General features: G+C 38.5%; 1 protein-coding gene across 1 annotated transcript in view; it reads right to left on the bottom strand.

Annotated features, from left to right (window-relative positions):
- The window catches only part of LOC131428530 (zwei Ig domain protein zig-8-like), a 375,236-nt gene that overhangs the window by 165,059 nt on the left and 187,384 nt on the right, over positions 1–22,793 (bottom strand). The gene's annotated exons all lie outside the window — the stretch shown is intronic.

Below are 22,793 nucleotides of genomic sequence, written 5' to 3' on the forward strand. Positions count from 1 at the left end.
GGACCAAATTGACCATACGCTCAAAATGCATTTTTTGGGCTCAAAAGTCAATATTTTCGACGCATACGTTCCGAAATGTGGTCCCCCTATAGATAGATTTGTGGCCAAAACAGGCCAACTTTATCATGATTTGTAATAACTTTAACGCGTCGGTCCACCGCAACCAGCGGAACCGTATACTACGGTACCGTTAGTGAGACAACTATGCCTCGCATCGTGCGGCAGACCGAGCGGAACGTAGAAGGCGGTTTAGCTGACATGCCCACTACAAGGGCCATTAATGGTACATCATATGGCAAACTGATGGGAACATCTTAGACGAGTATGGGGATGTATCCCACTACAAGGGCCATTCATGCCACATCATATGGCAAACTGATGGGAACGTCTAAGGCAAGTATGGGGATGTATCCCACTACAAGGGCCATTCATGCCACATCATATGGCAAACTGATGGGAACATCTTAGACGAGTATGGGGATGTATCCAACTACAAGGGCCATTCATGCCACATCATATGGCAAACTGATGGGAACATCTTAGACGAGTATGGTGATATATGGTAAATAAAAACTTGAAAAAAACTTAAAAAAAATAAGCACGTCATCGAAAGATCAAGTGTCGCACTGAACCACTATATGGTATAGTGATATAGTGCGAAAAGTTTTACTGACAGTAAAACTTTTCGCACTATAACTTGGTCAAGTAACCCGGTTGCAAAAACTGGTATTACTAATACCAGTTTTTGCAACCGGGTTACTTGACCAAGTTTCCATCTGTTGATCACATCGACCCAGTGATATAAAGTTCTGGGTCGTACATGTCGTAACAATGGTTAAGTGCACGAGTGGTTTAAGATTGGTGGTTGGTTGAAAACGTATCTATGGCTAACGCCTAACAGCGATGCACATGCAGCGAACCGCTCCCGTATACGCGTCCGTAGTTATGTATACAGTGTTAACCGTTAACGCCTATCGATGCGGCATAGGCAGCGGACCGCCCATATACGTGTCCATGGTGATGGTTCGTACCGAGAGGCATTATTTAAAATCGTTGTTACGGCTTACTTTGGTAAACGAACGTAACGACATATGGTGCGTTCTGGTAGTTTTGCGACGTACTTTCACGACGTGAAGTCCGTTTTGGAAAATCTGCGCACAAATTTTTTGTTCCATACAAATGTGACCAAGTTGCAACCGGTCAACCCGGTTTACTAAGCGTATGCCTCTCATGCTGCGGCCTTCCAGCATGTTACCCATGTACGAACTGGCACATATCCCGCACGGATAGGCATTGCGCCTACGTTCGTAACTTATCACCTATCCCGCGTACTACGCTCACGTCAATTGCATTCGACAGAGCGGGGACGGCACTACCATATGTGAAACAGCTGGGTTTTGGAAAAAAAATGCGGGTGTTGACTGAACTAAATCGGTTGTTGGAATAACTAAAAAAGTGTTGGACTTAGCTAAGAAAAAAAAATCGGATAGGTTGTTGGAAAAGCTAACTGAAAATATGTAGGTTGTTGGAATTGCTAACTACGGTTTGGAGGGACAGGTACGAACAGAGAGGCGAATAGCTATATGAGCGCTGGTGAAGTGGTGCACTACCGTGGCCCACTGCCAGATAGGTGGGAGCTCGGGTAAAATATTATCTCCCGGGCAACAATGAGATACCACCGTTGCTTCCGGCACTTGTCGGAGGCGTAGGAGGGAGAGTCTGTCAGGTTTCGTATCGTATTCCGAACGAATCCGGTTCAGACAAGGTTATAGTGATATAGTGCGAATTCAATATTGATCAAAGAAGTATTTATCAAGTGTGTGTGTGTTTAGATAGAGGAGCGTATTTAGAGTTAAACCATTAACGACTAAATTTTGTGTGGTGTTTATACGATGGCACCTACAACAAGAGCAGACCGCAATAAGCTGCAGCGGTCACTGACGGACATTGCGTCGTCATTGGTAGTAAGACAGGGCGATAAAGCTATCTGCAACATCGATCCCGCATCAGGATGTCCATACGTCCAGAGTAGATTTGCCCCTGGCAACTTCATCCGTCACTTTCGTACCGTACATACGGAACGTGCATGTGCAAACAATCTCCTTACAATTGCCTATCCAATGGAGAAGAAGGAAAGAGTAATTCCTAAGCGTTTAATAGCTATTGACCGGCAGTTACTAATTGCGTCAGCAGTTAAGCTGACGACCTTCCATCATCTTCCTATTTCCTGCTTCGAGTGGGAAGGCTTCAAAGACTTACTGAAACCGATTACAACGACTCTTGGGTGCACTTTGAACCGTGTCACAATGAAATGTCATCTCTCGAAGACTGCCTGTCGTCTAAAAGGAATGTTGATAGATGAGATGAAAGGCAAGCTCGTCTGCTTGAAAATAGATTCTGCTGCCCGACACAATCGCCATATCTTAGGCATCAATGTACAGTATGCCCTAGACGAGCAGGTGGTCATTCGTACCCTTGGTATGATCGAAATTAAAGAAAGTCAAACAGCGGCGTTCTTGAAATCAAAAGTTATGGATACTTTGGCCGACTATGGGCTATCTCTTGAGAACATATTTTCCGTGACATGCGACAATGGGGCTAATATGGTGGCAACGGTTAGAAAATTAAACAATGATACGTACGTAATGCCTACAGAGCAGCAGGCTGATGGTACGAACATAGATGAGCTAGATGAGTCGGATGTGATAGAGGATGATCAACAGTGTGAACGAAACGTTACTGCTGAACTGGCCAATGAACTGTCCGAAAGGATTACTCTTGTGAGATGTGCCGTGCATACCTTACAGCTTGCAATACTGGATGTTGTTGATAAATCCGATGAGTCTATCCGAGCCATCACTGCTGTTGCTAGAAAATGTAAGCTGGTGAAGTACCGGTCAGAGTTTGAAAGCTACGATGCTTCATACCCACCCGTCTGGAGTAGGACACGATGGGGTGGTATATTCAAAATGATGGAATCGTTCGTACACCAAAAAAGGTTTTTTAACCAGTTGGCCGATAATTTTCCCGAACTAGACCTTTCCAATCAATGGTCGTTCATTGAGCATTACTATGATACGTTTAAGCCGTTGTACATCTGCACAAAGCAAATGCAAGAGAAGCACGTGTCGTTATCTGACTTCTATATGGCATGGCTGATGGCAACGAGTGAGGTACAGAAAGTTCGCGAAAACTCTTTCAGTCCCCATTTACTTCGGTCGTTGAACAATAGATTGAACATTTTGCGCCAATTGAAGGCGGTCCAGATGGCATTATACCTGGATCCAAGGTTCAACTATCGAGGTTCTAAAATATTCACGGCTGAGGAAAAAGATAAAATTCAGCAATACATAGTCGATACATGGGAACGTATCTGCCAACTGGGTAAAACACCGGCTAGTACAAGTAGAGAATCGTCAGAGTCTACCGATGATTTTGATCAGTATCTTACGCAAATGTTTGGTGAATCCGTGAATCTTGGTTGCGAGACCGGGTTTCTTCAACAAGTTAAGTCTTTGGACCTAGAGCCACGCCAAAAACATAACTACAACGTGTGGGACCATTGGTTGCGCCGTAAGACTACGCACCCAGAGATATATGCAGTAGCAATGGTTGTACTATCCACACCATCGAACCAAGTCTCTGTTGAACGGTCTTTCAGTGCCCTTGCCTTGGTTCTCTCTAATCAACGCACTGGCCTTGGGAAAGATACGTTGGAAAACATTTTACTTATTAAATTAAACAAAGACTTGTTCTCCAGGGCGCTGGGAACTGCATATGATTGGAAGGGCCCAATCGACCCGGTTGACGATGATTCTCAGGAATGAATATGATACCGTTGATGCTCAACTGAATGTCGAATGAGACAAATATTGTCGTCTATCACTGGCTCATCGCCGGGTGATAGGGGGATAACTTTTGTTTACATTTTCATGAAATCAATTTCCAATGATACTGAAAGGGTTCGGCAGTCATGATACTTGTTATGATTCAATTGGCGACAATCGTCGTTGGGTGGACGATGATATATGTGTTGTCTCAATGTAAGCTCGAGTCACCATTGTGATAACGAATTTTTTCAGCACTGGCTTAAACACTTATCAAGCATATATTATTTATATTATTGAAAAAAGCATATATTATTTTAATCTTGCAGTATTAAGTAGAAAACTAGTTTCTTTACCTTTGGTCATTACTTAGCAGCTTAAAATAAAGTTAACTGCAGTAATGCTAAATCGCTTGGTAAAGGATTTTTTTTGCCTGTGGTCCAAAATGGGCATTCGACTAAAAAAGTTTGGGAATGATGGTTTGCAATTTTAAACACGTGTTATCCTATGGTTCTGGAATCAGAAATCGGATCCGGATAAAATTCACTTGCGTTCTATGGGACCATAGGAACTTTCATTTGAGCATAATTTTGTAAAAATCGCTCCAGCCATCTCTGAGAAAATCGAGTGCATACTTTGAAATTTTGCGATATCGACAAACTGATAAAAATGGTATGTGACAATCGACTCTCTGCGCGTCTCGGTTCAAAAATCAGGTTTCACAGTTATTCCGTAGCCTTTCTATAGTCTATTACATAAGACCGTGGTCACTGTTGTGAGCAAATGAGAATACTTTTGAATATTGTTTTATTATGTATGTATGTATGTATGTGTGAAGCCACCATCAGTTCAAGGCATTACCAGTGGATGCAGGTAGACTTACAGTAGATCCGAATTTGATTATCAGATAACTTTCATATTACTGCTGTTAAGAAGGCCAAAATGGGCTTTGAGGACCCGGCACCTTCCAGCAATAACATCCGGCCATATAATAAAAGAATTCGCTGTACCAGCTTAAACCTGCCTGATGGTTTGTTTGTTAGAAGGGTGCGTCTTACTCATTTCAGACCTTCTGGGGAAAACACACAGCTTTCCCCTATGAATCGGGTTGACATTTCACTCCTTCATCCAGTCATTCACTTGTAAGATACCCTGATGCACTCCCATCCCTCTTCCCTTACAATGTACTTGAGTATAGTATTATATAATGTAACATAATACACTTTAATATAATTTCCGGCAGTATAATACAATAAAACACAATATAGTATAAAACGGTGCAAAATCGTATAGTACAGTGTATTATAGTCTACTATAATATTTTATGATGAATATAATAGTATCATAATGTTATGTGACATAATATAGTAAAATATACCATAATATATTATAATATAGTTTGGTCACTATACGACACTGAATATAATAAAATATTATTATGCATAAAATATAAAAATGTAATACATCACAATGCAATATAATACACTTATAATTGTGTATTAAAAAAGTACCTTACAATACTATATAAAACAATACCAAACATTGTCCCATAATGTAGTATAATATAGTACAATGTTATATAATATACAGCAAAATATGACGTAATATAATATGATACAATTTAATAATATATGTGTAAAGTGAAATGTGTAGTATGGAAATGAAAATGTAGCTGATAATGATAAAGATTATAATAATGGTAACAATAGTAATAATAATAATAATAATAATAATAATAATAATAATCATAAAAATAATACTAATAGAAACAATAGAAATACAATTTTTAATATTATTAATAATAATAATAGTGATAAAAATAATAATAATAATAATAATAATAATAACATAACAAAGTATAATATATTTTAATTTAATATAATATAATACAATGTCATACAATATAATATATTATAAATCAATATATAAAATAACAGTTAATGTAGAGTGTCGGTTATGCTCTTCTATCTTCGCAATACTGCAGGAAGTAGAATATTTCTTATCAAATAACAATAATAATATCCACATCTATAAAAATAATATATGTTATTATTATTGATGAAAAAATAATAATAATAACAATAAATATAATAATGAAAATAATAATAAAAAACAACATAATATAGTACAATGAAATATATACTAAATAATAGAATGAATAAAATGATATGTTGCGATATGCTATGATATTATATTACTTCAATTTATATGTCATCTCTCATCCTCTCATTCTGCCATCAACGCATTCCATCGACCAATTGTCACCACAGATACACGTGTAGGCATGAAACAGGAACCAGTGAGGACCAAGCTCACCTTGTGACGACCTTGATATTTAGTTAAAATTTAAAAATGATAACTTATAAGGAAAACAAATTTATATTTTGCGCAGAGGTACGTAGTACTACTCATAATAAACCCTATAATATAATATAATATAATATAATATAATATAATACAACATAATGCAATACAATATAACATAGTATAATAGAATACAATATAATATAATATAATATAATATAATATAATATAATATAATATAATATAATATAATATAATATAATATAATATAATATAATATAATACAATATAATATGATATAATGCAATGCAGTATAATACCATACAACATAGTATATAATAACATAAAATAGTGTAAGACGATAATATGTGAAATAATATGCTATGATACAATATAACAGTTAATGTCGCAGTGTAAGTTACGCTCGTCTAATAATAATAATAATAATAATAATAATAATAATAATAATAATAATAATAATAATAATAATAATAATAATAATAATAATAATAATAATAATAATAATAATAATAATAATAATTATAATAATAAAAATAATAATAATAATAATAATAATACATGATGTAATAAACAACAGAATTATATGTTGTAATATACTATGATAGACACTGCACTTTAGGATGGGCTTCAACCTACAAGCCATTTTGCACCCTCTCATTCTGCTACTAACGCTGAAGGCGATAGCACCCAGTCGACGCCGTTCTATTGACCAAATGTCATCATAGACGCTCGGGGAGGCATGAGATAGGGACTTGTGAGGACTTAGTTATCTCACCATTTGACGACCTTTTGAATATTGTTTTATTATATGCAAATACATTAATAACAAGTCCAATCCCCTTCAGCATTAATAATGGCATGACACTTTCGAGGCATACGGCAATAAAGGTATTTTGGCCACTTCATATATCACAACCTAACAAATTTTATGGATTTAATCGATGTTAAGTAACCCATGTTGCATAAATTTGAAGCTAATCACCGTTAAATTACCTATTGCCGAGGGGATTTACAAAGATATTACAACATTCGGCGAATATTTTTACAAAGTGGGCCAAAATAAAATCAATCCTAAATTGGGCCATAATACCTTTGTTGCCCTACTTTGAGCGAGATTTTATGCGCATTCTTCTGAAAACGACCTCCAAAATTTGTTAATTCGACGAACAAGCTGCTTCAAATTGTGTGGTCGGTTCTTCCCAAGCTTCATCTTTGTTTGAGCCCAGACGTTCTGAATTGGATTGGCATCGGGCGACTGAGAGGACCAATCCAAGACGTTTTTTGGTCAATTTTGAAGCAGCTTCGCGCAAAGTTGTTGTCGGGTTCTTCAAAAACGGGTCACAAATCACATTTTCGTCTTTTCCCGTCAATATACCAACAGAACCGCGAATTGAGCAGTCGTCGATATTTTTCACCTCTTTACAACGATTCACCCACTTACTCACAAACTGTTTCGACTTTTGCATGTATTTCACCTTGGCAGCTTGATCATTTTGGGACCTCGCGGGTGCGTGCACAAAAAAAACTGCTTCGAAGTGTGAAGCGTACGCTGTGCTTATTTTGGAGAAATGCTGAGACCGAATTCTAAACAATAGTCAGCTGGTTCAGTCTCGCATTGCATCAAGGACACTACTGCCCTCTGTGTTAACACTAGATTTACGGACCGAGCCAATTTAATTGATGATTGATACTTTTTCTTTGATAAAACTTCTTGTGTAAGTCCAATTGGCTCACTCCAGTAGAAAAGGTATATAACCAAAATCCGTATATCTAGTGTTAAACAAAATATTCAATCCATTCCACTTTACCGATTGCGAGTAATCGTGACCATGCTGTTATGTAACAGGCTGTACATGGAGAGTGTCAGAAATAATAAAAAAGTTATAGTTTGGAAAGCTATTTGTGATTGCGGAAAGATTTCACAACCCTTCATCACAACTGCTTCGAGAAGCAACGAAATGTACATCAAGATATGTTTACAAAAATGACTTCTACCCATGATTCGAAACCCCAAGGACCCTACCCAAGTAACAATTTTTGTTACGCTAAGGAGTGTATCGGAAATAAACTATCCAAAAAAATTTCTTTCAAATTATGATAAAAACGATATTTTATTTAAACTTAAAATTGATCCTTTATTGTACGAGGTTAAACTTGAGCATAATAAAAACTGGATGAAATTTAAGTTATTCCTTAACGAGTTTTCGAACTTTTGATCGAACGCTCTTCATCAATTTCCGGACAAGTGTTGCATCACACTTTTTGGACGCTTGAGCCCAAATTTTTTTGAACTCCTGCATGTTCTCAACTGCCTTACCAGTCTTCTTGAAGACCCTCTTTACGATTGCCCAGTAATGTTCGATAAATCGAAGCTGAGGGCAATTTGGTGGATTGATATTATTCTCAACGAAATTTATACCCTTTTCCGCAAGCCAATTGAGAGTGGTTTTGGCATAGTGAGCCGACGCTAAATCCGGATAAAACAGTGGAAGTGTACTATGCTTCTTATATAAAGGCAGTAATCTCTTCTGGAGACACTCAGATCGATAGATTTCTGCATTTATAGTTTCGATAGTGTCAAAAATGGTTGACTTCAAACCACAGGAACATATTGCTTGCCATACCAGTACTTTTCTACCGAATTTCTCCACTTGAATGACCTGTCCGCATCGCTCACATCCTCCCCAACGACGACAGTAAAGTATTGTCGATCTGGAAAGGTTTTTGAGTCCTCCTTTACATAAGTCTCATCGTCCATCAAAACGCATGCATCCGGACACTGCAAAAGACGCGAATACAATTTCTGGACCCTTGTTGCTGCTCGCTTCTTCTGTTCTACACTTTGTTTCGAGATTTTCTGCTTCTTGTAGATCTTCAGGTGATTTCGCCTCTTGATACGCTGGATCATTCCGACACTCGTTCCTGCTTTTTTGGCCAAATCACGTATTGACATTTATTTGTTCTTCATGATTACATATACACCGAAACCTCCATTCACGAACTAAACGGGGGTTCGTAAAAAGAGGTAGTTCGTAAAAAAAGTTTACGTTATTTGGGATTTGGTTCGTAAAAAAAAGTTTACGTTATTTGGAATTAACTTCGTAAAAAAAGTTTTGTGTGATTAATGTGGATGTGGTTATTTTCGGAACGAATGTGAAGAGTAAGTGCAAAAAAATGATGTTTGGGCTCGTTTCTAAATCCAAGATGGCGACTTCCGGTTTCTTGATATTTCTTGAAAACCCATACAATATGGGTATTTTCGGAACGGGATTGATGAGTAGATGTCAGAAAACGATGTATTGATGAATAGATGTCAGAAAATGATGTTTGAGGTGGTTCTTAGATCCAAGATGGCGACTTCCGGTTTCGGGTATTTTCGGGTATTTTAAGAACGGGATTTATGAGTAGATGTCAGAAAACGATGTTTGAGGTAGTTTTGAAATTCAAAATGGCGACTTCCGGTTTGTTGATACTCCTTGATAATCCTTACAATATGGATATTTTCGGAACGGGATTGATGAATAGATGTCAGAAAATGATGTTTGAGGTGGTTCTTAGATCCAAGATGGCGACTTCCGGTTTTTTGATATTCCTTGAAAACCCTTACAATATGGGTATTTTCGGAACGGGATTTATGAGTAGATGTCAGAAAACAATGTTTGAGTTGGTTCTTAAATTCAAGATGGTAACTTCCGGTTTGTTGATATTCCTTGAAACCCCTTACAATATGGGTACTTTCGGAAAGAGAATTAAAAGAAGACGTCGGAAAATGATATTTGATGTGGTTTTGAAATGCAAAACAGTGACTTCCGGTTTATTAGTATCTTTTGAAAGTTTTTGCTATTTTCCTTGAACTTGGTATTCCTTTAAACACTATACAGGAAGTCACCTCATTGAATTTTGAAACGAGCTCAAATATCGCTTATTGGTATCCAATATGTTTCGGAAATTTCTTTGTTTTAAGGCTTTATAAGGCATATCGATAAATTGGAGGATGTTATATTGGAATTCGAGACGACACCAAACATAGTTTTGCGGCATTTGTTTATTAACTACTTTCCAAAAATTCTCACATTGTTAAGGTTTTCAAGGAATATCGATAAACCGAAAGTCGACATCTTGGATTTCAGAACCACCTCAAAATTCATTTTCCGACATCTACTCATCAATTCCGTTACGAAAATATCCATATTGCAAGAGTTTTCAAGGAATATCAATCAACCGGAAGTCGCTATCTTGGATTTAAGAACCACCTCAAATATCGTTTTCCGATATCTACTCATTAAACCCGTTCCGAAAGTACCTATATTGTATGGGTTTTCAAGAAATATCAAGAAACCGGAAGTCGCATTTTGGATTTCAGAATCACCTCAAACATCATTTTCCGGAATCTACTCTTTAATCCCGTTCCAAAAATACCCATATTGTAGTAGTTTCCATGGAGTCGGAAATCGATTTCAATGTATGCCAAAACCTCTTTTTACGAAGTAGGTTCGTAAAAAAAGATTACGTTATTTGGGATTTGGTTCGTAAAAAGAGTTACGTAAAAAGAGGTAACGTATAAAAAGTGTTAGTAAACGGAGGTTTGGGTGTACCACTTTCTGGTTCAGTTTCGGGTTGAAAGAACCGGGTTTTCTGACTCTTCCAGGTAGCTCATCCAAAGAATAGTGTTCCCCGAACTTATTAAAGATAGTTCTAACACTGGCATGATGAATTCCAAACCGCTTAGCCAATTTTCGCATAGTAATACCCTTCTCACTTAGCCATGTGTCCACAACCTTAATTTTCACTTCCTTTTCAATACGCGACATTTTGAAAACGCAGAATATCAACCACATAAACAAGTGAACAAACGGAAGCTGACAGCCAAACACACAGCATGCTGTGATCTGAGCATAGAAACCATCACAAATATATGCGTACAACACAAATGTATGTGGATAGCTCATTTTCGATACACTCCTTAGTTCAGGGGTTCGCAAACTATTTTGGGTCAAGGACCGCTTTACTAAAATTAACTTAGGCCTCAGACCCCCATCAACAAATTAATTTGAAAATTAAATTTTTTGCTCTTTTAATATTTATGTAAAATATGTATCAATTTCTGCGGATGGTCAAATAAACACAACTTGTTTAGCGTAAATACTTCAAATAACAACAACCTCGTCCACCCCCATAGTCAGTTTTCGTTTACGTCGACCCCCGCAAAAAGGATATAGACCCCAAGGGGGTTCCTACAAATTGATCCCAAAACTTAACGATCAGGATCAGGATGATCGAGAGTACGATACAGAAAATGTTACCGTCAAGGTAATTGAATGGACCACAACTTATTTGGCGAAAGAAAATAACTCGGATGGTGAGAATCGAGCGTTGCTTCGTAATGGTGAAACAGACGAAGAACAAAACGAATTGCAGTGAGGAAGAAAATGAGTTGTCAATGGTACCCGGTATGGATTTTGTTGGAACCAATTCAAAGAAAACGAGCAAACAGTCAGAAGGTCTCTGATCAGCTAGTTGAAACAAAACAAAGTTCAAAAGAAGAGAAGAAACAACGGGGTTCAGTTTTGAATTTAGATCGGGTAAAATCCAAGAAAGAGCTCAATCGAAAACTTAAACGTCATGCTCTCAAATGCAGACAAAATTGCAAACCATTCTAGCTCTCGGTTCGTGCTCAACAGCAGAAGCAACTGAAGTGAAGCACATTCGAAGCAGAGAAGAACCATGAATTTAATAGCAATCGAAAGAAACGTGGTAGGCGCGAGTAAATAGTAGGCATATCTTGGGAAACTTATCTCGGTCGCCAAATCTATCCATCGCAAAGAAGTCTTTGCTGAATCTGATGAAGAACGTACGCAGAAAGATGCACCAGATAGGCTACAATCGCTGATCACAACTGTTGAGAATATTAATATGTACTATGGAGTGTATCGATAATAAGCTATCCACATACATTGGTGTTGTACGCATATATTTGAGATGGTTTTTTATGCTCAGATCACAGTATGCTGTGCGTTTGACTGTCAGCTTTCGTTTGTTTATTTGTGCGGTTGAAATTCTGCGTTTTCAAAATGTCATGTATTGAATAGGAAGTGAAAATTAAGGTTCTGGACACATGGCTAAGTGAGAAGGGTATTACTATGCGAAAATTGGCGAAGCGGTTTGGAATTCATCATGTCAGTGTTAAAACCATCATTAATAAGTTTGGGGAACACTATTCTCTGGATGAGCTACCACGAAGAGGCAGAAAACCCGGTTCTTCCAACCCGAAACTGGACCAGAAAGTGGTATCTCTCGAAAATTCGTGAAAGAATAACTTAAATTTCATCCGATTTTCATTATGCTCAAGTTCAACCTCGTACAATAAAGGATCCATTTTTAGTTTCAATAAAATATCGTTTTTTATCATAATTTAAAAGAAAAATTTGTGGATAGCTTATTTTCGATACACTCCTTAGTGTAGGAACTAATAAACAAAATAAAAAAAAAAAGAAAAGAAAAAAAGTAACGAGCAGAATCCACAATGTGGATCATGAGATGTACACTGAAAATCATTTCTACCTACTTTGAGGAGATATCACTCATTATCGAGCTCATCTATACGCTACCCAAAATTAGGTAGTTTCTGCTCAAACTTGGAGTTGATTGGTAAAAAATACGTAGTGTGCTTTGTTATGGCATAATACTTGTACTAAACTTACATTTACCTAAATTTCGAGGTCATCACTCGTTACCCAAAATTGGGGAAATACACTATAGTTGATTTTGGGTAGATTTAATTAATGAGGTAAATTGTACAGAAAAGAACATGTCATATTCAATACATTTTATAACGATAGAGTAAAAATTGTAATATACTCTAACTCTGTATTGTATGCTCTCTGGTTTATTGATTTTGTTATTAAGATAAATAAATGAGAATTTTATACAATTATAATTCAGTACAATATTTGAGTGGCAATATATTTGTATAAAATGGTTATGAAACTGGTACCACTGAAACCGATTTTGGCTTTACCATGGTAACCGTTTATGTTTCCGATAAACAATTAGGCGTCGTTGGTATGGATACGGATTTGTTGATAATCCGTTGGGACAATGTTAAATGATGAAGGACAAGAAAATTTCGATTCATTCTGTGAACGAGTGTTGTGAGAAAAGGTGCAGAATACGACACTTAGTTTAATGTTAACAGCATATTCAATAAAAATTATATATCCGAACCTTTTGTATTATTTCCACCGAAAACAAAGTGCTTCTATATTTTCTGGGACAGCCATTAACAGATGAAAACTACAAGAGTTGGCAGTTGTCGAAATCGAATAAAGTGTTTCGACCGCCCATTGAGCCTAGTTTTTCGCACATCGAATCTTGGTGGCTACTTACATGTATTGAAACGATAATCTTCAAAAGATTTCTGGGTCAATCACTCGAACCAGACACGGTTTGATCATGTAATTGAGTTGAATACCCTGAACGTTTCATTGAAATATTTTTGCTTTGACATTTCTTTTTGTCCAATCCTCATCCTATTCAGGATTCGATATATAAGGCCTCGGTTAAGGCTGCCGGTACAGTGTTCTGATGTTTCCAGGGCCAATTTCCTTCCCACTGAACTGTATCGTGCCAAGCCAATATTGAACTATGAGAGTGGCAAGCAAATGATCCACACCTAGTTCTGTGTTCCACTCATACTGGCACCTGCATTACCGGCAGGAGTCAAACGATAAATGGTGAGTTAGCTTTTCGCTTAGTACGTGCCAATCATCGTCATATAGGCACAGCAGGGAGTGTGTTCCGTTCGTTACAAAATTGACAAATCGATTCCGAAGCGCACTTTGTCCGCCTCACACGGGTGGAGGCAAAATCACGTCGACCATCTTCTGCTGAATGGTTCATGCACCAAAGTTGACTCTGGTTGGTCATGTGTAATAAACTGAAATTGACTGGCTGCTACACACCACACACTGCCTAAAGCACCTCCGATGGAAGATGGTTCGATTTATATCTGCCGTAATGCTGACGCTTCACTGCTGACGTTGTATCGGTAAGGGAATACCAAGTAGATGGCTTTTTGTCGTAGCCCAACATAAGCTGCACTGGTGGTAAGACGTGTATGCGAAGAAGTATTAATTTGATTCGGCACACATGTTGTGATTTGAACGCATTCCACTGAACGCTTGAAGACACATTCCTGTGTTTAAAGTTCGAATCGTGTTCCAACTACTGATTCAATGTACAGTTCGTAGCCTAACTTGCTTCAGCCTTGTTTGCTTTCGTGAGTGAACTATATACGTTGCTGTTTTTCCTTTTTATTGGAAATTATACCACCACCATCAAGTCAAACATCAAACTGATCAAACCAACTGGCTTCGGGTGAAATTTAAACATCCTGCAGTAGAAACGGAAGACCGAATGGTTCAGGAAAAATACTACAATATCAAGTCTCTCATGCTCACAACATGAGGTTTGCGTTCAACTACAAACAAACATCAAATCGGACGAACGAACCTGTAAGCTCCGGCAACAACCGCAAGATGTTGCTTGCAAATATAACATCGATTTCCTTATGCGCAGTTTACAAGCTTCGTAGGAGAGATTGGACATTTTTTGTTATTGGAAAACTCGATTTCCTCGCCCGAATGAAATGTTTATTAAAAGTTTGTTGCGTTGAAAGTGACGTGATCGAATTGAAATGCAGGATATGATTAGGTTTACGGTTAATTAAATCATTGATTGGTAATCAATATCTTAATCTCAATAATTAAAACAAAGTTGACTAGCGTACAAGTCCAGTTTTCGATTAGTAGGAAATAGCAAATGAATGCCCATAATATAGGCGCTTCGGTTATCCCAAATAAAGAAAACAAATGACCAATAACACTCGATACTGGCACTACGAGGTCCATTTTGTCCACTTTTCACTATAGAAACGGCGAAACGGTATAGAAAGTGCAACTCTCTATTTTCAAACATGCCGTAAGATTACATTCCAATAACATCATAACATACGAGAATGCAGGAGATCGTTGAGGTCGGAAATGAATGAGTGGTAAATTAAGTTCGACTTTGACAGGAGGAAATCATTCCCAAGATAACATTTTCTAGCCGCAAATATCATAAAAGCACCTTTCGACTAGCGTACGAACGAAGCTACTTTCGCTTTGCACTAAAGTGAATTTCTTTTCGTCAGTTTACTTCATTCAATTAGTGATAATTGGATGGGATACGCTACAGACTGTGCTCTCAACGTGGAATAACATGTTTTCTTAGTTTAAAAGACTATAAATCTTGAAGTTGTTGAAGCTGTTAACGTGCAAGTATAAATATAACCAAAGGAATTTAAAATTTCTAGAGCAATTTTTACCACCGATTTAAATAACATTCTGCGATGATTTTTTGTATAATCAATATTCGGTTGCAAGACTTGACCATTACGTACCGATGCGTACCGTTTTTTGCATCGTTTTGCATGACAGTTTGAGAGTTTTGGTACTCATTGCATTTAATTTCGAAACCGGAAGTCAGGTCTGGATGAAATTGCACAGTATCATTTAAGATACTGAGAGTATTAATTTGAATCATGATTTGTGAAAATCGGTTAAAATAAAAATTTTCACTTATCGCGCTGTAATACCTTAACCGGACGTTGGATCTAAATCGACTCTTCGGGAAGTTTTTATGTATTATGAAACCTTTAATTTGCATCTTGATTTGTAAAAATCGGGTAAGAAATTTCCGAGAAAATTAAGTGCGAATTTTCTAATAGATTTGCACATACCACCCTGCAATTCTGGAACCGAAAGTCGAATCGGGATAAAATTTAATAACAACCATAAGACAATAAAATCTTTCATTTAAATCTGAGTTTGTGAAAATCTGTCCAGTCATCTCTGAAAAAATCGAGTTAATTGTCACATACACACACTCAGACTCGACGAACTGGGTTGAATGGTATATGACACTCGGCTGGTGCTGGCTGGTCAAAAGAAGGTTTTCACAGTGATTGCATAACCTTTCTATATGAGAAAGGCAAAACCTGTTTTGATCCACCTAGTGATGCAATAATGCCTTTCTCATATTATTCATTTTCTCCTATATATTACAGCAGAAATTCCCCTAAATGCTACAACTTAGTTTAGAAAAGAGTTTTTAACATTTAACATTTCATCACATTTTATACTATTGACGGTACTTCCGGAACCGAAAGCTGGATATCGGCATAGTGACATCCGGTTCATTCAAGCATTAACTAATATGACCAACAATTTTTTAACGATTTTCTATGACGATTCGGAATCAGGAATCAGAACAAATTGGCTCAAATGGCACGTTCGCCTTGATATTTGGAGATTTGTGCCTTGCCATCAATTTGTCTTTAGCATCATTTTCCCGATATATAAGAGGGAAGGATTGAAAGGAAATGGTAAGGGTTGAACTAGGAGGATGGGAAAAATTGACGACACAAAAACACATAGAAGCAGAAGTAAATTCTGCACCCCTAAAGGATGCTGAACAATCTGCTGAAGATCACATTTAGTGGAAACAGAAGTAAATTCTGAACCTCTACGAGGTCCCGAACAGTCTGCTGTTAATAAAACCTCCAGCCCCCGAGAGGATTTAGAGATCTTACAAAAGCGACACCATTCTACACTCCCGGAAGAATGCAGAACGATTCGCAGTATGTACGAGCAGAAGTAAATTCGGTACCCCCTAAAGGATGCCAAACAATCTGCTAAACCCTATTTAAGGTGAATACAGAAGGGATTCATTAACTCCAGGAAGAACGATGAACCCTTCTGACTATAGCTCCTTACCACATTGGGTGAGAAACGAGAGAATATCCTTCAATTTTAGCTCCGCATACACAGACTCAACCATGTATGGAGAACCAAAAACCCGGATACGTAGCTGCGTCAATTCGGGACAGTTACATATCAGATGATATGAAGTACCATATTCGCATTCACACAAATCACACAAATAATACTCAGCACGTTGAATAGTAGCCATGTGATAATTGAGTTTGCAATGTCCAGTCAGAGCTCTGACCGGAATACTGCAATGATGCTTGGAGAAATGCAGTAGACACTTTGACATTTTCAGATTTAAATCTGGTAGAAATGCTTTTGTCTGAGCGCAAATTTGCAAGCTGCGCCAGTTGCTGGCATGTTTGGATGCAGCCCAAGAACGAATCTTGTGCTGCATCCAACTAGTTGAAAGTGGTAAAGCTGGCTCAGGACCAACGAAATCATTCGTTACACCTGCTCTAGCCAACTCATCAGCCCATTCATTTCCAGTAATACCAGAATGGCCGGGTACCCATAAGAAGTAAACAGCATTTGAAATGCTGAGGTCTTCAATTTGAGTTCGACATGCGATCACTAGATTCGACCGTGAGTCATTCGAACTGAGTGCTTTTAAGGCTGCCTGACTGTCGGAACAAAAATAAATTCGTTTACCACAGATCCTCTGCTGAAGTGCCGATTGTACTCCACACAGAATTGCGTAGATTTCTGCTTGGAACACAGTACAGTATCTACCAAGTGAATGAGACTGTTCCAGCCTCATTTCACGACAGTAGACACCAGCACCAGCACGACCATTCAACAGAGAACCGTCCGTATAACAAACTATGTGTTCATCAAGTTGTCGTTCCAGACAACCAGACAACCATTCCTCACGAAGAGGATAGCTTACATTGAATGTTTTGAAAGGAAAACTGCATGTGAGAGTTAGGTCACTAGGAGCGAGTAAATACTCATCCCACGTAACCATTTGAGACCACAAGCGAGTGTGGCTGGTAGCATAATCTAATGGGTTACTGTTCCAAAGCCCTGTAACCTTAAGACGGTATGCGCAAGATAATGCTTCTTGTTTTAGGAACACATGTAGTGGTTTAATGCACAGTAGCGCCTCTAGAGCAGCAGTAGGAGTTGTCGTGAATGCTCCTGTCATCGCCATTAGGACCATCCTTTGGAGATGATTTAGCTTTGACTGAACTGTCGCGACTTCTCCTTTCTGCCACCATACAAGACATCCATATGCTAAAATTGGTCTAACAATAGTTGTGTAGATCCAATGAATGTATCTGGGTTTGAGTCCCCATTATTTTCCAAAAGCTTGTCTGCATTTGCCGAAAGCCATGCAAGCTCTTTTAATCCTGGAGTCAATGTGAGCAGACCAATTCAGTTTAGAGTCAAGAATAACCCCGACGTATTTAACTTGATCGACCACAGTCACCTCTGAACCAAAGAACTGCAACGGACGAGCTCCTGTGATTATCCTACGATGAGTGAAAAGCACCATTGATGTTTTGCCCGGATTTACAGATAATCCAACCTGACAACACCATTGTTCAACAGATCGCAGGGCTTGCTGCATTAAATCAAAGAGAGTGTTAATGCTTATACCGGTCATCAATATATGATAATCGTCGGCAAAACCATAAGTCGGAAATCCAAGGTTATTAAGTTTCCTTAACAAACCATCAGCGACTAGGTTCCATAAAAGTGGGGATAGTACACCACCTTAAGGACACCCACAGACACTCAGCTTTTTAATCTCTGCTTGCCGAAGCGATGAACAAAGAAGTCGATTGCTAAGCATTGCGTGTATCCAATTTGTGATACTTGAAGGTATGCCATGACCACGGGCTGCTTCCAGAATTGAATTGAAAGACACGTTATCAAAGGCACCTTCAATATCTTGGAAAACTCCCAAGCAAGATTGCTTTTGTGAGAAAGCTTTTTCAATGTTGTACACAACATCATGTAACAGGGTTGTAGTGGACTTTCCACGCTGGTAAGCATGTTGCATTCCATGTAGCGGATGCACGCCCAGACTAACATTCCTGATATAGTGATCGACTATGCGTTCCACTGTTTTAAGAAGAAATGAGCTAAGACTGATAGGTCTGAAACTCTTCGCTTCCTCATAAGTGTCGCGACCGCCTTTGGGAATAAATTTGACAATTATTTCCTGCCAGGCTCTTGGAATATATCCAGTCGCAAGACTAAAAGTAAGTATTTTCTTCAAAACATGTTTGAAATGTTCATACCCTTTCTGCAGTAACACTGGGAAAACTCCATCCTTTCCAGGAGACTTGTACGGAGCAAAACTCTCAACTGCCCATTTGACCGATTCAATCGTCACAACGCTTCGAGCAAGGGCCCAAGAATCGTAACTACCTGAAAAAGTCTCGGGAAGAGCTGTCGGTGATGGATTCATACATCCTGGAAAGTGAGTGTTAAAAAGATAGTGAAGTACATCACCTTCATCAGACAAGTGTTCACCATCTGAAGTTCTTAAGAAACTGACATTAAAGTCCTTGGACTTCGAAAGTAACTTATTTAATCTGCTAGCCTCGTTGAGACTAGAGACATTTGTGCACAGGCTTTTCCAACCACTTCGCTCAGACGATCGAAGAGCATTTTTGTAAGCCCTTCGAGCCGACACGAATGCCTCCGACCCATTTCTGCGTCGGTGGTTCCAAGCTCTTCTGCATAGTTTCCTTAGTCTAGCAAGTTCAGCATTCCACCAAGGAGTTCCTCTAGTAGCTCGCACAATCCGAAGTGGACAAGCCTCTTCATATGCTGCAACTATGAGTGAATTTGTCTCGTCGACAACATTTTCCAAATCAATTGGGGTTTCAATTGTTGGTTGGTACCCGTAAAATCTAGTCGCCAAGCCCTCTTCATAGAGGTCCCAGTTTGTAGATTTGGGATTACGATATGTGATAATATCAAATTTAACGTTTGAATGATCAAAGAATATGTACTTATGATCAGACAACTAAGGTTCGAGCTCATCGGAGACGAGCCAATTCACCAACTCATGCGCAATTCTATCAGAGCAGAGAGTTACGTCCAAAATCTCCTCTCTTCCAGATCTCGCAAAAGTTGGGCGGTTCCCTGCATTGACTATGTGCAGGTTTGTACTGCTCACGAATTCCATCATATCAGAGCCTCTCGAATTTATATCTGTGCTGCCCCAAATGATATGGTGAGCATTTATGTCACTGCCGATTACAAGCGGTATATCACTCTTGCAGCAGTATGATACAACCTTTTTGAAGTCATCGCTTGGTGAAGGTTGGTTATGCGGCAAATATGCCGAACAATAGACATGTTTTCTGTCTATGCCATCAATAGTCATACCAACTGTGACAGCACAAATATCCCGACTTGCGAGCTCCGATATGAGAGAAACATCGAGAGCACTATTTGCAAGTATGCATGCTCGAGGCATTTCACGTGGATTAGTCATACCGGTCTTGTTGAAGGCAACAAAGACTAGGTTTAAAAATTTTCCAACGTAGAAGTTTCCCTTCTGGAAATATGATTCTTGAACCAAAGCTATAGAAGCTTTACCTTCTTGCAGAAGTCTGGATAGATTCATAGTTGCTGTACGTTTATGCTGAAGATTGATTTGTGCCACTCTAACCATTATCAATTAGAGTAATGAACATCTCACCTCCAGCACTAACCGTACAACAACTACAAGAAACCAAATATATTGGCTTATAATCGCCTATAGCGAACCATGTCAGGATTTTTCTAAATGTTTTAATCATTTAAATCCCACGAGTTGCGAAGAAAGAAGTCGTCCACTGTGCCAGAGCTTCGCTTAACACAGTAAGGGAAAACCCCAAGATATTCCGTTCTCGACTGCATTGTTTAACCTCCTGCAGCCATTCAGCCATCGGCACGGAAATACACCTTGACTTAGGAGTTCCTATTTTTGTGGCCTTTTACGACATGGAACAGGAAACCAGTGGATCAATTCTTGGTAAAAAATAATTCCGCCGGATGCCACACGGCTTACCTGTTTGGTGGACTTATACCACCGGTACAGGTGGACCGTAGCGTTATTCTTAGCCAGTTGGGAAACCGCTACCGACACTACACGATTCGACTTTTGGCATAAAATGTACCGGTAGTTGGACTACAGTTGGATAAACTTCATCAAATCTTTTATGGGACTCTCATGGTCTGCAAACAAGAGAAATTCACTAGCCATTATGAACAAAGTATTCTTGAAATTGTCTTTTTAATACCAAGAACCCTACCTCCGAAATCAAAGGTTTAATCCGATTGAAAATTGGGATATTCTTATGATATCTTAAGACCTTCCATCTCCGAGAAAAGTGAGTGACATTATATTCATACAAATCACCCTGTAATTCCGGAACCGGAAGTTAAATCCAAATAAAATTGAAAAACTTCGTACGGGACCGTAAGGCCTTTCATTTGAATCTAATTTTGTTAAAATCGATTCAGCAATCTCAGAGGAAAGTAAGTGACATCGTTTTCACATGTTTGGTGCATATCACCCTGTAACTCTGGAACCGGAAGTCGGATCCAAATGGAATTCAGGAGCTTTGTATGGGATCATGACAACTTTCATTTGGTTTAGACACCACCGAGAAAAGTGAGTGACAATAATGACAACTCACACAGACATTTGCTCAGTTCGTCGAGGACCACGAGACCTTTCATTTGAATCTAATACCGTTTTCGTTTTTGAACCTAGACGCGGGCTACTCTGACTCCGAGTAAAACGAACACGTGGTACGCGCCCTAAACAACAACTCATGAAAAAAAGAAAAAATAAACAAACTCGGCTGGATGCGTGGTGCGACCCGAGAAAATTTTCAAAGCGAAACTACGCGATTGGAGTCCGATCTAGAGCGACCTCAGGTTGCTAAAACAAACATATATAACGTTGTTTGGGCGACTTTGGGTCAGCTTTCAGGCTGCTCTGATCAATAAACGAAAACGGTATAAGTTTGTCAAAATCGGTCAAACCATCGCTGAGAAAAGTGAGTAAGATCCATTTTAGTATATATGACCACTATTTCCGGTACTTCCGGAACCGGATACCGGGAACCAGGATAGCTGGAATTGGTTTGTTTAGTTGCCTTTTGATAATGACTATCGATTTGTGTTGTTTTGAGACCAGTTTAGAAAATTTTTAAACTTTTGATGAGGTTGTTTTAGCAACCTAAGGTCGCTCTAGATCGGACTCCAATCGCGTAGTTTCGCTTTGAAAATTTTCTCGGGTCGCACCACGCATCCAGCCGAGTTTGTTTATTTTTTCTTTTTTTCATGAGTTGTTGTTTAGGGCGCGTACCACGTGTTCGTTTTACTCGGAGTCAGAGTCGTCTGCGTGTAGGTTCAAAAACGAAAACGGTATTAAATTCAAATGAAATGGTATTCCTGAATTTCATCCGGATTCATCCGGAACTTCCGATTATGGTCCTTCCAAAACTTACTGTATATTTTCGGATACAACAAACATTTAAATCGTCATTTAGAGTGCGATGGCAAAATTGTATAAAATCCCCAACATTTTAATATAAACTAGTAGAGTTCGTACGTCATGTTAGTTGGTGGCCGTACGAACCGACTTCGATTATACCGGTTCTTGGGTTCCGGTGCCGGAAGGGCATATAATAGTGAACCCACTTCGTTTTCTTAAGGCTGACCTTTGCGAGCAAAGCACTGTTTCATTATGTATGTTAAACTAGTAAATGCACAAGTAACTCCTTGGTTTCTTTCAAAAATCGAAGAGAAAAATTTTGAATAGAATACCACAATATTATGCATCAGAAAGGCATCATAACACCACTAGGTGGAT

This window comes from Malaya genurostris, chromosome 2 (assembly GCF_030247185.1).
Source record: "Malaya genurostris strain Urasoe2022 chromosome 2, Malgen_1.1, whole genome shotgun sequence".
NCBI classification, from domain to species: Eukaryota; Metazoa; Arthropoda; class Insecta; order Diptera; family Culicidae; genus Malaya; species Malaya genurostris.